The sequence below is a fragment of the Hemitrygon akajei genome, chromosome 23 (genome assembly GCF_048418815.1).
Source record: "Hemitrygon akajei chromosome 23, sHemAka1.3, whole genome shotgun sequence".
Classification (NCBI taxonomy): domain Eukaryota; kingdom Metazoa; phylum Chordata; class Chondrichthyes; order Myliobatiformes; family Dasyatidae; genus Hemitrygon; species Hemitrygon akajei.
In genome coordinates, this window is record NC_133146.1 from 57,128,334 (window position 1) to 57,144,793 (window position 16,460).

At 41.6% G+C, this 16,460-nt stretch overlaps 1 protein-coding gene across 4 annotated transcripts in view; it reads left to right on the plus strand.

The window, feature by feature from the left end:
• Nucleotides 1–16,460, plus strand: part of vti1a (vesicle transport through interaction with t-SNAREs 1A) — a 331,465-nt gene that overhangs the window by 14,322 nt on the left and 300,683 nt on the right. The window lies entirely within an intron of this gene.

Below are 16,460 nucleotides of genomic sequence, written 5' to 3' on the forward strand. Positions count from 1 at the left end.
TAGGCTGTTACACATCTATTGTCAGAGAAGTACTTGCATAAATAGGTAAACCACCTTCATACAAGCAAGGACAGAAAACAGGGCAAAGTGAGTATACTTATTTATTCAGTAAGTTATGGGTCAAAGTATTTGGTGAATACATTTCTAACTCTTCTGGCTTCAGTCTCGTTGCCATCGGTTCTGAAATTATTGGGTTGTGTAGGGGGTTGCATTCAGGACAACAACGAAATGCTGCCATCTGGTCTGGCAAGTCATGACAATGTTTCTAGAAATCTCTGGTTACCCCGTCCACACTACTCTTGCCCAAGCGGCGTTTTCTAATTTACCCACTCTTGGAGGGCATTTTAGAAAAGCTCTGTTTTCGGGGGAGGAAAACGCTGTTTCAGTGTGGATGGAAGGTCAAAACGAAAAGAAAAAGCTTCGGTTATGGATTTATCTGGTCTAGTGTGGACATAGCCTCAAGAATGTGGTCAAAGCCTCTTTGAGAAAGCACCAACTCAATCAGAAAATTCTGGAAAGCCCAGCATGATGGAAATAGAAACTGAAGAAGATCTGAGGAAGGGACTTCGATCTGAAATGTTAACTGTTTATTTTTCTATTGGAGCTGCCTGACCCCCTGAGTTTCTCATCAATTTCTTTTTTTTATATTCATTCCCACGAACACCTTGAAATCCCAGATCTGTGATCTCCTAAAGCAGAAGAAGAGCATTTGGATGTACACTAGGAACACATAGACATCCATTTTAAATAGTGGATGGTATATAGCTCCTCACAACTACTTTCCTTTCTGTACCGCTGTTCTTATTTTGGCTTCATCATGTTATGTGAAATAGCTGCCTTGTAGTGTAGTGGCATCCGCAGCGCACTTTGAGGTGAATGGTCCCGGGTTCGAATCCGGCCGGCTCCCTGCACACTTTCCATCCGTGCTGGGTTGAGCATTGAGCTAGAAACCCTGCCTTGTAAAGAAACAGACAAAAATGCTAAAGAAGTGGCAAGGTTGCCGTCTGGTACAACACAAGGGGTGGAAAGAAACAACAACAAAAAGATCAAAATCAAAATCACCAGGTTATGTCATGAAATTTGATAACCTTACAGCAGCAGTACAAGAAATGCATGATAAATAGAGGAAAAACTCAGTTACATTAAGTATGTGTGTATAAATATATGTGTGTGTAGTTAAAATAAGTGGTGCATTATAGCCAAAATAAAAATTAGTGAGGTAGTGTTCATGGGTTCAATATTCATTAAAAATTTGGATGGCAAAGGGGAAGAAGCTGTCCTTGAATCACTGAGTGTGTGTCTTCAGGCTTCTGTACCTCCTTCCTGATGGTAACAATGAGAAGAGGTCGTGTCCTGGGTAGTGGGGATCCTTAACGATGGATGCCACCTTCTTATCACACTGCTCCTTGAAGATGTCTTCGATACTACGGAGGCTGATTGCTCACTCTCTCTCTGCTTCTGATTCCTTCCATGAGGATTGGTTTCTGTTCCCTCATCTTCCCCTTCCTGAAGTCCACTATCAGCTATTTGGTCTTGCTGACTTTGATATCAAGGTTGTTGCTGTGATACCACTCAACTAACTGGTATGTCTTGCTCCTGTACGCTCTTTTGTCACCATCTGAAATTCTGCCAACAATGGTTGTATCATCAGCAAATTTTAGATGTTGTTTGAGCTCTGCCTAGCCTCACAGTCGTGGGTGTAGAGACAGTAGAGCAGGGTGAGATCCCAGAAAACTGAAGTGTATACAAGTATAAGTTGTCCCTGATCCTAAGTGTCTGCCTGACAATAAGTTAATTTTTTCACCTCTGATGCCGTATCAAAGGTGGGATGAAGTAGCATACAGGAGGGACATTAAAAATCTGTGGCTGACTGGTGTCATGACAACACCCTCTTACACAATGTCAACAAGACCAAGGAACTGATTTTAGACTGAAGGAGAAGGAAACCAGGGGTCCATGAGCCAGTCTTCATCAGAGGTGAAGTGGATTAGCAACTTTAAAATCCTAGATGCTATTATTTCGAAAGACCTGTCCTGGGCTCAGCATGTAGGTGTAATAATGAAGGAAGTTTGTGGAAATTCAGCATGACTTTGGCAAACTTCTATAGATGTGTCATGGAGAGTATATTGACTGGCTGCATCACAGCCTGGTATGGAAACACCAATGCCTTTGAATGGAAAATCCTACAAAAAGTAATAGATTTGGCCCGGTCTATCATGGGTAAAGCCTTCCTGACCATTGAGCACGTCTACATGAAACGTGATCTCAGGAAAATAGCATCCATCGTCAGGGACCCCTACCACCAAGGACATGTTTTCTTCTCACTACTGCCATCAAGGCGAAGTTACAAGAGCTTCAGAACTCACACCACCAGCTACAGGAACAGTTATTACCCCTCAACAATCAGGCTCTTGAATAAAAGGGGATTATTTATTTCACTCAACTTCACTTTCTCCATCATTGTAATGGACTTACTTTCGAGGACTCCATCTCACATTCTTGATATTAATTGCTTATTTATTTATTATTGTTTCTTCTTTTTGTATTTCCACAGTTTGTTGTATTCTGTACTCTAGTTGAGTGATCTTTTATTGATTCTGTTATGGTTATTATACTATAGATCTGTGGAGTATGCAAGAAAATGAATCTCAGGGTTGTATATAGTGACTTATGTACTTTCATAAGTTACCCTTTCTATTGCGACTTTCTTCCTTCTGATACTCTTGTTTATTCTAGCATCATGGGGGAGAGATTTTATAAAGTGTAACCTGTTTATTTGTACGAAGAGAATGTTTTTACATGACCTAAGCTTAATATTAATCTCCAAGCTATTGTTCTGTATTTGGAAATCATGGAAATAATTTTTTGCTGATTTCTGCCAATTGCAATTCTGAATCCTTTATAGTCTATATAGCTACATTAAAGTTTAAATTTATCTTTTCAAATGGCTGGATTTTCTATCTCCTTGTGAATCCTAAGACATGTTCACGATGTTTGTGAGCAATGACACCAGCAAGTTGCCTATGCTTTCCAGGGCTGAATTTTTGGTACTAAATTCTATAGTCACAACAAGCTTATATTAATTAACCTATTGATGTTTCAGGTTACTTTAAGTGAGCTTATCTCATTGCTTGCGGGGAATAGCTGAGAATAAAAAACTATGCAAATTATTGATGTACCATCTGAAGAGTAACTAAAGAACAACATGATTAGTGCACATGGTCATAAAAATAATGTGCTTTATTAATGTAACGCCATTGGTTCTATAGTGATATTATCCTATTAATCCCAGTTCTTTGCATGTTACAGACTGTTTTCTGCCTTGATGTATTTACCCTTTTAAAAATTTTGAATACTTCTATTCACTTGGTTCCAATCACCCTTTTGGCCAACAGCATTTTGTCTGAATGGTTACCGAAACTTGCTTTCTTTGTATTGTCTCTAGTTCTTTTCTGGCCATCTTAATTCCTTGACTGCTGGCTATGGATAAATAGAAACTGTTTCTCTTTGCACACTCTGACATGAGCAGGTATAGCTGTGTGAATGTGTTGTGGCATTTGTAAGATTGGAACTGAGCTTTTAAACTTCACTTCTCTGCATTCTTCCATACACCTTTGGGCACCCTCCATAATCAAAATCTATTTATCTCTGAGCCAAGAATATATTCAAATAATTTAGCATTAGTTGCCTTTCACTGTGAAGAATTTCAAGACTCAGATTCCTGCCATAAATTGGCAGATATCTTGTCCTGTGACTGTGACCTTTAGTTCTAGTATTGTTGTCCTCGAGAAGCTCTTCTGCAGCATCGACTGTGTGTATCCTTAAGGATTTTGTATGCTTAGCAAAAGCACTGCTTAGTCTTCTAAAACTCTTTGTAATCATCATTCATATCAAAGGTACAGTACTTTTAGTTTGCTGTTGAAAAAAAATCTGTATTTCTTAATACTTGTAAGCTCTTTGTAATACAGGCAGACATGCCATTTCTTTTTTCAATTGCTTTCTGTTTTTTTTCCTGTCGAGACACCCACATCCGTGGTGAACTACTCTCAGTTCTGAATATATCTATTGAGCTCTTCATAACCATCTGTGCCCTTAGGTAATAAGCTTCTACTTCATGGATTAATTTAAAATAATAAGTACCTTGGTACAATTGTACAAAATGCACTGAAACACATCAAGGTTTAGAATTGAGCACACTTCTTCAGCTAAGGTTCTGCTTATGTTTATTTAATAATTACCTTACCTTCCTTGGCTTTTGTCCTCTATGGTTCTGTTTAGAAACAAAAGCCAAGGATCCCATCTCCTTTCATAACAGCTTTTTGAAATTTTCTTGCAATCTACAAATATTTATAATACTGTATCCATAATTGCATCTCTGTTCCTGTTGCACACTCATTTGTCATGGTCCATCCCCACATCTCTTCAGCTTTAGTCTGTTCCTTAAATATTTTGGCAATCTGGATTTCGTTGAATTAGTCCTTTCCGCTCATCAAGTCTGCTCTGCCATTCCATCGTAGCTGATTGATTTTCCCTCTCAACCTGATTCTTCTGCTTTCTCACTGTAACCTTTGGCACCCTTATTAGTCAAGAACGGAGCAATTTCTGTTTTAAATACACATAATTCTTGGCCTCCACAGCCATCTGTGGCAATGAATTCCACATATTCACCACACTGGCTGAAGAAGTTACTTTTCCACTCTTTTCTAAAGAAACTTCCTTGTATTCTGAGGCTGTGCCCTCTGGTCCTAGACTGTCCCACTAATGGAAACATTCTTTTCGTATCTGTCGATACCTTTCAATGTTCATCAGGTTTCAATGAGATCTCCCCCCCCACAAAAAAAAATTCTTCTAAACTCCAATGAGTACAGGCCTAGAGCATTCAAACGCTCCTCATTGTTAACCCATTCATAAGGCTCCTCTGGATCCTCTCCAGTGCTAGCACATCGTTTCTTGATATGGAGCCCAATTCTGCTCACAATACTCCAAGTGTGGCCTGAGCAATGCCTTATAAAGCCTCAGCATTACATCCTTGGTTTTATTTTCTATATTCTAGTCCATTGCAGGCTGCATCATTGTCTTGTATGGGGGTGGGGGTGCAGCTGTGAGATTACTTCACAGGATTGAAAGAAGCTACAGAAAGTTGTAAAATCAGTCAGCTCCATCATGAGTACTAGTCTACTACACCTACTAGACCTACAAGTATCTGGGAGTACAGTTAGACGAGAAGCTTGACTGGACTGCCAACACAGATGCCTTGTGCAGGAAGGCACAGAGTCGAATGTACTTCCTAAGAAGGTTGGCGTCATTCAATGTCTGTAGTGAGATGCTGAAGATGTTCTATAGGTCAGTTGTGGAGAGCGCCCTCTTCTTTGTGGTGGCGTGTTGGGGAGGAAGCATTGAGAAGAGGGACGCCTCACGTCTTAATAAGCTGGTAAGGAAGGCGGGCTCTGTCGTGGGCAAAGTACTGGAGAGTTTAACATCGGTAGCTGAGCGAAGGGCGCTGAGTAGGCTATGGTCAATTATGGATAACTCTGAACATCCTCTACATAGCACCATCCAGAGACAGAGAAGCAGTTTCAGCGACAGGTTACTATCGATGCAATGCTCCTCAGACAGGATGAAGAGGTCAATACTCCCCAATGCCATTAGGCTTTACAATTCTACCGCCAGGACTTAAGAACTTTTTAAAAGCTATTATTAATGCTTTTTGAGACGGTGATTTAGATGCATATCATATTTTTTTTACTGAGTTAAGTATTGTATGTAATTAGTTTTGCTACAACAAGTGTATGGGACATTGGAAAAAAAGTTGAATTTCCCCATGGGGATGAATAAAGTATCTATCTATCTATCTAGTCTCCATAGTATCTCTGACATCTTCAATGATCAGTGCCTCAGAAAGGTGGTGTCCATTATTAAGAACTGCCATCACCCAGGACATGCCTTCCTCATTGTTACTGTCAGGAATGAGGTACAGCAGCCTGAAGGCATACAGTCAGTAATTCAGGAACAGCTTCTTCTGCCATCCGATTCCTAAATGGACATTCAATGCATGAATACTACCTCACTTTTTAAATATTATTTCTGTTTTTGCACTATTTTTAATTTAACTATTTAATATACATGCAGTAATTGATTTACTTTTTTTTCTATCATATCATGTATTGCATTGTACTGCTGCCATTAAGTTAACAAATTTCACAACATATGCCGGTGATTTTAAATCTGGTTCTGATAACATTGGTCACATTGCATTTGCCTTCCTTATTGTCGACTTAACCTGCACCCAACACGTAATCTGGGCCGAGCATGTAAGTGTAATTATGTAGAAAGTACAGCAATGCCTCTGCTTTCTTAGATTTGTGAAGATTTGGCATGGCATCTAAAGTTTTGACAAACTTCCATAGATATGTAGTGGAGAGTATATTGACTGGCTGAATCATGAGCTGGTATGGAAACACTAATGACCTTGAATGGAAAATCCTACAAAAAGTAGTTGATATGGCCCAGCCCATCATGAGTAAAGCCTTCACCACCACTGAATACATCTACATGGAGCATTGTCGCAGGAAAACAGCATCCATCGTTGGGGATTCGCACTTGCCAGGCCTTTGCTGTTTTCTCGCTGCTGCCACCAGGAAGAAGGTACTCAGGACTCACACCACCAGGGAAACCTGGTGGTCCTATTAGTAGAATCAGTTTTTTCTAGGTGCACTAAGGTGGCCATGAAAAACATACAGGTTGTTCTAAAGAGGTCTAAAGGAATTATCACTTGATATCCTGTAAATAATAATTGCTCACAGTTTAAATGGATTTGGGATGGACAAGATGGGCTAAAGGGCCTGTTTCTGTACTATACTCCTCTATGACTCATTTAAAATTTCTTAGATAGAAGATCTACTTCTTATCATTTGTTGTTTGCCGGTACTTGTGTGCAAGATTCCTGTAGTTGTTTTCCATATTGACTACAATTCAAAGCATTTTGCCTGTAAACCACTGTGGGGTATCTTAAAAGAGCTGATGCAAGTTTTCTTTGATGTCTGTATTATCATATTAATATATTCAAATATAATTTCCTTACTATTATACTTAATCATGTAGATCAGTTATAGCAAGCTCAGATATTCATCTACGTACAGTAGCTGCAAGGAGGCAAGTAATTTGTCAGAACTTGGGCATCTTGACTGGTTGCTGGTCTTTAGGTCCATAGGTTACTTTTGAGGCAGTAATGTTTATACCTCTATTATGGTGTGTTTAATTATGCAGCTGTCAGGGAATATTGACCATTTGTGGGTCATGTGGCGAACCAAATGTTTCCTTTGTTAATTCATGCTTCTTTCATAGTTTCCTTTTATTTTCTTATGGGATGTGGATCTTGCTGCTGAATTGAGTTTTGAAGTAGCTACTGCCCCTGTTCTTCATTGTCGTGGTTTCCATGTTTGGGAGGTGTTGTTAGAGTAACGGACTACACTACAAGCACAAAGTAACAGTAACAATAGAAATGACTGCTTGGTAAAATAAGAACAGATGCTGGACAGAACTCAGCAGGTTGGCAGATGGAGGGAGAAAATGTTTCAGGTCAATGAGCAAGAAGCCCTCAGGACTCACACCACCAGGTTCAGAAACAGGTATAACCTGTCAACCATTAGGGGATAACTTTACTCGCCCCATCATTGAAATATCCCCACAGCCTATGGACTCACTTTCAAGGATTTTTCATCTTATGTTCTTGATATTTATTCCTTGTATATTTTTTTTGTACAGTTTTTTGCATATGGGTTGTTTGTCCATATTGTGTATAGTTTTTCATTAAATTTTATGGTATTTCTTTGTATCTACTGTGAATACTCACAAGAAAATGAATCTCAGGGTTGTATATAGTGATATATATGTACCTTGATAATAAATTTATTCTGATAGGTTTTGTCAGCTATGGACTTCAGAACTTAGCTACTTGGTTATTCACACTATCATCATTCTTCTGAATGAATATTGTAAGTTTTTACATTCCATTCAGTGCATTTGTTACTTCAGTGCTTCTTCCATGGGCTGTTCAACACTGTGGAACATTGGTTCATAGTTAAGGAAAGATGATAGGGGTTTGACAGTTACTTTGGGAAATCTGATATGAACTTGTACTTGATCTGTATGGGCTTGGTACAAGTTCAGCATTTAGGTATTTTTTTGGAAAAGAACGCCTCTCAGAAAGATGGATAATTTTGAAGAAGTTTATTGGGAATAAATTTAGTTAAGAAAAATACTGTTTGTTAATGCTTTTTACAGTTTTAAGTGTTTTAAAATATTTTAATATATACTTGACACTCAATAAATTTGAACATCAGGGTCACTCACACATCCAGAGCCATTCAAAAGATTAAAGCCCAGACTTTTGACAATTAAAGACCCTTCTGGCGATGGGATAGAGGTTTCATTAATAGCAAGACACTTCATTGTCCCCTCTTGACAATGAGGATTTAGTTTTGCCATCCAAGTTATCCCTGCAGCTTACTGAAGGTAGGACACTGAAAGTTAAAAGATTATAAGACATAGATGTGGAATTAGGCCATTTGGCCCATCAAGTCTGCACCACCATTCTGACCGTTCTTTTCCTTCCTCAGCCCCACTCTCCGGCCTTCTTCCTGTACCCTTCAATGCCGTGTCCAATCAAGAACCTACTAAGCTCTGCTTTAAATGAATCCAACACCTTAGCCTCCACAGCTGCCTGTGGTAACAAATGCCTCAAATTTACCACCCTCTGGCTAAATAAATTTCCTGCATCTCTGTTTTAAATGGATACCCCTCTATCCTGAGGCTGTGCCCTCTTGACCTAGACTCCCCCACCATAGGAAACATCCTTTCCACATCAGCTCTGTCTAGGCCTTTCAAAATTCAAAAGGTTTCAATGAGATCCCCTTCATCCTTCTAAACTCTAGTGAGTACAGGGCCAGAGCTATCGAATGTTCCTCATATGATAGCCCTTTCATTCCTGGAATCATCCTTGTGAACCTCTTCTGAACCGTCTCCAATGCCAGGATATCTTTTCTTAGATGAGGAGCCCAGAACTGTTCACAATACTCGAGGAAAAGACTCACCAGTGTCTTATACAGCCTCAGCATCACATCCCTGCTCTTGTATTCTAGACCTCTTGAAATGAATGCTAATGTTGCACTTACCTCCCTCACCACTGACTCTTCCTGCTTGTTAACCTTTAGTGAGTTGGGCTCAAGGACTCCCATGACCCTTTGCATCTCAGATTTTTGAATTTTCTCCCCATTTTGAAAATAGTCTGCACATTTATTTCTGCTACCGAAGTGTATGACCATGTATTTTCCAGCATTGTATTTCATTTGCTCCTCCCTTGCCCATTCTCCTAATCTGTCTAAGTCCTTCTGCAGCCTAGCTGTTTCCTCAACTCTACCTGCCCCTCCACCAATCTTTGTTTCATCTGCAAACTTGGCAACAAAGCCATCTATTCCATCATTTAAGTCTTTGATATGCAGCATACAAAGAAGTCGTCCCAACACTAGCTCCTACGGAACACCACTAGTCACTGACAGCCAACCAGAGAAGGATCCTTTTATTCCCACTCACTGCCTCCTCCCAATCAGCCAATACCCTAACCATGTCAATAACTTTACTGTAACACCATGGGCTCTTAACTTGGTAAGCAATTCAAGTGTGGCACCTTGACAAAGGCCTTCTGAAAGTCCAAATATACAACACCCACTGCATCCCCTTTATCTATCCTACATGTAATCTCCTCAAAGAATTCCAACGGGTTTTTCAGACAAGGTTTTCCCTTCATGAAAACATACTGATTTTGACCTGCCTTTCTTCTGTGTCACCAAGTACTCCACCACCTCATCCTTAACAATTGACTCCAACATCTTCCCAACCATTGAGGTCAGGCTAACTGGTCTATAATTCCCTTTCTGCTGTTCCTCCTTGCTTAAAGAGTGCAGTGACATTTACTATTCTCCAGTCGTCTGGCAACATGCCCAAGTCCAATGATTTTTGAAAGATTGTTACCAATGCCTTCACAATCTCTACCGCTACTTCTTTCAGAACCCGAGGGTGTAGTTCATCTGGTCTGGGTGACTTATGTGCCCTTGGGTCTTTCAGCTTTCTGAGCACTTTCTCCCTTGTAATAGTGACTGTGCTCACTACTCTTCCCTCACACCCTTCAATAGCTGGCACACTGCTAGTGTCTTCCACAGGGATGTCTGATGCAAAATACTCATTTAGTTTACTGCCATGTCCTTGTCCTCTGTTATTATTTCTCTGGTCTCATTTTCTAGCTGTCCTATATCCACTCTCATCTCTCTTATTTTTTACATACTTATAAAAGCTTTTACTATCCACCCTGATATTGTTTGTTAGCTTGCTTTCATATATTTAATCTTTTCCCTTCTAATAAATTCTTTTAGTTGCTCTCTGTAAGGTTTTAAAAGCTTTCCAATCCTCTGACTTACCACTAATTTTTGTGTTGTTGTATGTCCTCTCTTGCTTTTACATTAGTTTTCACTTCCCTTGTCAGCCACGGTTGTACTATTTTGCTATTTGAGTTTTTCTTTGTTTTTGGAATACATCTCTCCCGCCCCTTCCTCAGTTTTCCCAGAAACTCACACCATTGCAGCTCTGCTGTCATCCCTGCCAGCATCTCCTTCCGATTTACTTCGGCCAACTCCTCTCTCACAGCACTGTAATTTCCTTTACTCCACTGAAATACTACTACTAAAGTCAGACTTTACTTTCTTCCTCTCAGATTTCAAGTTGAACTTGATCGTATTGTGATCACTATCTCCTAAGGGATCTTTTACCTTAAGCTCCTTAATCACATCCGATTTGTTACATATCACCCAATCCAGAATAGCTGATCGCCTAGTGGGTTCAAGACAAACTGCTCGAGAAAGGTCTCTTGTATGCATTCAACAAACTTATTTTCTTGAGATTCATTTCCAACCTGATTTTCCCAATGACCTGCATGTTGAAATCTCCCATGACTATCATAACATTGCCCTTTGGACATGCCTTTTCTATTTCCCATTGTAATCTGTGGTCCACATCCCAGCTACTGTTGGGAGGCCTGTGTATACAGTAACTGCCATCAGAGTGCTTTTACCTTTGCAAATTCTTAACTCAGCCCACAAGGATTCAACATCCTCCAGACCTAGGTCACATCATTCTGCTGACTTGATGCCATTCTTTACCAGCAGAGCCAAGCCACTCCCTATCCCTCCAATGCAATGCGTAACCTTGCACATTCGGCTCCCAACTACAACCATCTTTCAGCCACAATTCAGTGATGGCCACAACATCATACCCTACAACTTGTATAAGTGCAACAAGATCATCCACCTTATTTCTTGTACTCCATGCATTAGGATATAACACTTTGAGTACTGTATTTGCTCCCCTTTTTGATTTTGCATCCCTAATGCATTGATACTCATTCTGCTGGCTGCAATTTTGTCCTTTCATCTGACAGTCTGACTGCATGCTATTTTTGCTTTTTTATCATCTGTCCTATCCTAAATCTTACACTCTGGTTCCCACACCTCTGTCAAATTAGTTTAAACCGTCCCCAACCCTGCGAATAAACATGCCCGTGAGAATATTGGTTCCCCTTCGGGTTCAGGTGCAACTGTTATTTTTGTACAGGTCGTATCTTCCTTAGAAGAGATCCCAATGATCCAAGAACCTGAAGCCCTGCCCCTGCATCAGCTTCTCAGCCACAAATTAATCTGCCAAGTCACCCTGTTTCTACTCTCACTGGCATGTGGCACAAGCAGCAATCCTGAGATTAGTACCCTGGAGGTCCTGCTTCTCAGCTTTCTGCCTAGCTCTCTACATTCTCTTTTCAGGACCTCTTTGCATTTCCTTCCTATGTCATTGGAATCAATTTATATCAAGACATCTGGCTGCTCTCCCTGCCCCTCCAAAATGTTGCAGATGTGATCTGAGATGTCCCCAACCCTGGTACCTGGGAGGCATCATACCATTGGGATGTCCTGTTCACGTCCACATAATCTCCTGTATGTTCCCCTGACTATTTAGTCCCTTATCACTTCTGCTCCCCTCTTCTCCCTCTTTCTCGTCTGCACCACTGACCCATGCTCAGTGCCAGTAACCTGGTCTCTTTGGCATTCCCCTGGGAAGTCATCCTGCACAGCAGTATCCCAGGGGAATGGCCACAGGGGTGCTCTGTGCTAATTGCTATTCACCTTCCCATTCCTTCTCCTGACAGTCACCCAGCTTCTCGCTTCCTGCAACTTAGTGGTGACTACTTCCCTGTAACTCTGATCAATTATCTCCTCACTCTCCCATGCAAGCCGAAGGTCATCGAGCTGTTGCTCCGGATCCCTAACACAGTCTTCAAGGAGCTGTAGCTGGATGCAGTTCACACAGATGTACTTCACTGGGAGACTCTGGGTCTCCCAGGACTCCAACATTTAGCATGAAGAACACAATGGCCATTTACCACACTAGGACAGTAGGAGGAAAATAAGGGGACCTTAACAGAAACTTACCCAGAACCAATGCCTCTTTCTAGCGAAGCATCTTTGAGGAGCCAAAGCCTGACACTCCTACTCTCACCACTGGCCTACTCCCAACAATGGCCACCCCACTTGTTCCTTTTGTACTTTTAACCTGCGAGGAATTTCATCGCTCTGCTCTGCTCCTGCTGCTGGCATTATCTGTAATGTAGGTGGGTTATTGTCTGTGCTGGACTGAACTGAACCACCTCTCTTCTAGATACTCTGCACTACTGCTGTATTTATTATTTTTCTTGCTCTACGTCATTTCATCAGATTTCACATTGCATTCTTTATAAAGACTGAATCTTTTGTTTCCATGTAGATGAAAACAGTACAGATATTGGAAGTGTGAAATGAAAACACAAACTGTTGTCAGGTAGCACTTGTAACGATAGTAACAAAGTTAATGTTTCAAATCGAAGACCTTCGCCAATTGCCTTGCAGAAGAGCAAGTCTTTAAGTTTTCCTCTGCTGAAAAGCAAGAATTCCGTAGGTTTCTTTTACACTATTGATTCTGAGGAATAACTGATTCACTTTTGCTTGGGTATGATATTGACCAAAGCATGCTCCACCATCATTCCTAAAACATTTGCATATACTACAAGTTACATTCATAGAATATTCTCTGTAGTGTGTTTGGAAATCATAACACAATTAAGGAAAAGAGCAAAAAAAACCAAACTACTGGAGAAACTCGGCAGAACCATCACTAGGGGTGTCGCCGTTTCAGGTTGAGGCCCCGAATTCTAATGCAGGATCCCGATCCAGAATCTTGACAGATACTGCTTAACCTGTATGGTTCCTCCAGCAGCTTGCTTTCGGTCTCCAGCTTCTAGAATCTGCAGTCTGTTGTGTCTATATTCTTATAGTTTTGGTGTGTTATCACTGGGCTACAGTGAATATATTCAATTAATCTAACTTTAGTTGTTTAATGTACTATGAAGAAAGGTTCAAAGCAAATTTATTATCAAAGTACATATATGTCACCATATACTGTACAACCCTGAGATTCATTTTCTTCTGAGCATTCACAGTAAATATAAGAAACACAATAAAATCACTGAAATATCACACAAGGAACACAAGGTAAAAGAAACTGATGCGCGAAAGACAGCAAAATCAAGTCAAATCACTTTTTATTGTCATTTCGACTATAACTGCTGGTACAGTTCACAGTAAAAACGAGACCCATGGTGCTACATGAAACAATACCAAAACTACACTGAACTACGTAAAACAACACAAAAACTACACTAGACTACAGACCTACACAGGACTGCATAAAGTGCATAAAACAGTGCAGGCATTACAATAAATAAAAAACAAGACAGTAGGCACAGTAGAGGGCAGTAAGTTGGTGTCAGTCCAGGCTCTGGGTATTGAGAAGTGTGATGGCTTGGCAGAAGAAACTGTTACATAGTCTGGTCGTGAGAGCCTGAATGCTTCGGAGCCTTTTCCCAGATGGCAGGAGGGAGAAGAGTTTGTATGAGGGGTGCATGGGGTCCTTCATAATGCTGTTTGCTTTACAGATGCAGCGTGTGGTGTAAATGTCTAATGGCGGGAAGAGAGACCCTGATGATCTTATCAGCTGACCTCACTATCCGCTGCAGGGTCTTGCGATCCAAGATGGTGTAATTTCCGAACCAGGCAGTGATGCAGTTGCTCAGGATGCTCTCAATACAACCTCTGTAGAATGTGGTGAGGAATGGGGGTGGGGGGGGGGTGGGAGATGGACTTTCCTCAGCCTTCACAGAAAGTAGAGACGCTGCAAGGATTTCTTTGCTATGGAGCTGGTGTTGAGGGACCAGGTGAAATTCTCCGTCAGGTGAACACCAAGAATTTGGTGCTCTTAATGATCTGTACCGAGGAGCCGTCGATGTTCAGCGGAGAGTGGTCGGTCCATGCCTTCCTGAAGTCAACAACCATCTCTTGTTGTATAAATCAAACCGAAAGAAAAAAAGCAATAAATATCAATAATATGAGGTGACAAATCCTTGAAAGTGAATGATTTGGTTGTGAACAACACACACAAAATGCTGGAGGAGCTCAGCAGACCAGGCAGCATCTATGGAAAAGAGCACAGTTGACGTTTCAGCTGAGACCCTTCACCAGACATGGAGAAGAAAAGATGAGGAATCAGAGTAAGAAGGTGGGGGAGGGGAGGAAAAAATACAAGAAGATGGATGAAACTGGGAGGGACTGAGGGATGAAGTAAAGAGCTGGGAAGTCGATTGGTGAAGGAGATACAGGACTAGAGAAGGGAAAATCTGATAGGAGAGGACAGAAAGCCATGGAAGAAAAAAAAGGGGAGGAGCACCAGAGATGATGGGAAGTTAAGGAGATGAGAGAAGTAAATTAGAAGGGAGGATGGGGAATGGGGAAGTGGGGGACATTACCAGAAGTTCGAGAAATTGATGTTTATGCCATCAGGTTGGAGTCTACCCAGAATGAATATAAGGAGTTGCTTCTCCAACCTGAGTGTGGCCTCATTGTGACAATAGAGGAGGCCATGAATGGACATTTCGGAATGGGAATCAGAAATGGAATTAAAATGGAGATCCAGCTTTTTCTGGCATACGGAGTATAGGTGCTCGGCGAAGCAGTCTCTCAATCTAAGTAGGGTCTCACCGATATACAGGAGGTCACACTGGGATCATTGGACACAGTATAGGACCCCAACAGACTCATAGGTGAAGTGTCGCCTCACCTGGAAGGACTGTTTAGGGCCTTGAATGGTAGTGAGGGAGGAGGTTCAGTGGCAGGTGTAGCACTTGTTCCGCTTGTAAGAATAAGTGCCAGGAAGGTGATCAGTGGGGACGGATGAATGGACAAGGAAGGCACATAGGGAGTGATTCCTGTGGAAAGCAGAAAGTGGGGGGATGGGGGAGAGGGATAGATGTGCTTGGTGCTGGGCCAATCACAAACAATAGAAAATCTGCAGATATTGGAAATCCAAGCAACACACATAAAATGCTGGAAGAACTCAGCAGGTCAGGCAGCATCTATGGAAAAAAGTACAGTCGATGTTTCGGACCGAGATTCTTTGGCAGGACTGTAGAAAAAAAGTTGACGAGTAGATTTAAAAGGTTGGGGGGGGGGGGGGGGAGGGAGTGAGAAACACAAGGTGATAGGTGACCGGGTGACAGTCAAGCTGATAGACAAGATGATGTTCAGAGCTCCCCTCCCCCCCACCTTCAAACACTGACTCCTCATCTTTTTTTCTCCAGTCCCAATGAAGGGCCTCAGCTCGAAACATCGACTGTACTCTTTTCCATAGGTGCTGCCTGGCCTGCTAAGTTCCTCCAGCATTTTTTGTGTGTTGCTTGGTGGTGGGATCCCGTTGGAGCTGGCGAAAGATATGGAGAATTATGTGCTGGATGTGGAGGCTGGTGGGGTGGTAGGTGAGGACAAGAGGAACCCTATCATATGTTTGTCCTCACCCCAACCTCCCGCCACCCTACTAGGGATAGGGTTCCTCTTGATCTCATCTACCACCCCACCAGCCTCCACATCCAGCATGTAATTCTTTGTAACTTCCACCATCTCCAACGGGATCCCACCATACCCAATTTATGATTTCCGCAGGGATCACTCCCTTTGCAACTTCATTGCCTTTCATCCCTCCTGGCACTTATCCTTGCAAGAGGAACAAGTGCTACTCCTGCCCCTGCACCTCCACCCTCACTACCATTCAGGGTCCTAAACAGTCCGTCCAAATGAGGTGACAATTTATCCCTGAGTCGTTTAGGGCCATCTATTCTATCCTATACACCTGCTGTGCCTCCTGTATATTGGTGAGACCCGACGTAGATTGTAGACTGCTTTGATGAGCCCCTAAGCTCCGCCTGTCAGAAAAAATAGGATTTCCCAGAGGCTGCCCGTTGTAATTCTACTTTCCATTTGCATTCCGACACGCCAGAC